Source organism: Nestor notabilis, unplaced genomic scaffold (genome assembly GCF_000696875.1).
Source record: "Nestor notabilis isolate BGI_N333 unplaced genomic scaffold, ASM69687v1 scaffold17478, whole genome shotgun sequence".
NCBI classification, from domain to species: domain Eukaryota; kingdom Metazoa; phylum Chordata; class Aves; order Psittaciformes; family Psittacidae; genus Nestor; species Nestor notabilis.
In genome coordinates this window covers 5,252-5,922 of record NW_009938927.1, presented here as the reverse complement: position 1 = coordinate 5,922, position 671 = coordinate 5,252, and positions in this window count along the sequence as shown.

The following is a 671-nucleotide window of genomic DNA, read 5'->3' as shown; positions in this document are numbered from 1 at the left end:
ATGAAGCCAGCTTGGGGTTAGCCCTCTGCCACCAGCTGACCTCAGTGGTGGCACCCTGAGGTAGCACCATGGCTTTGTGCCTGCCCCACTGCCAGGTTCCAGGTGGGCATTGGGAACATCCCCTAAACCCTCCCATTCCAAGGCTGCCCCCACCCTGTGCATGCCACTGTCCCCATGCCCCATGGCTTTCAGTGGTCAATGGAGGTGCTGCTGTGCGCACACAACCTGGGTAGCTATGGTGGCACAAACCCCACTAGGGGCACTCTGAGGGTGGCGGTGAGGTGGGAGCAGGGGTAGGGGTGGCCGCTGCCTTAACACTATTTGCTTAGTTGAGTTTGGCCTTGCCTCCGTGTTGCCTCCCTTGGCACGTCCTTGGCCGCCAGCCACAGGCACAGCACCGGTGCCATGTGGGGCACAGGGTGGGGACGCGTTGGAGGAGCCTGTACATTGCTAGCAAAAGAAACAACAAAAAGAGATTAAATGTGAAAAATAATGATCGTTTTAAATAAAAAAATGACTGGACCCAGCAAGAGCGTATGGGTGCTGGTGGACAGGAGTGCCAGGGTTGAGTGCTGGAGAGGGCAAGGGCTGAGGAGGGGGGTGTCACAGTGCCCATGCATGGGCAGGAGCCTGCAATGGGCAAAGGGGGCTGGGCCCCACACAGGGCTGCA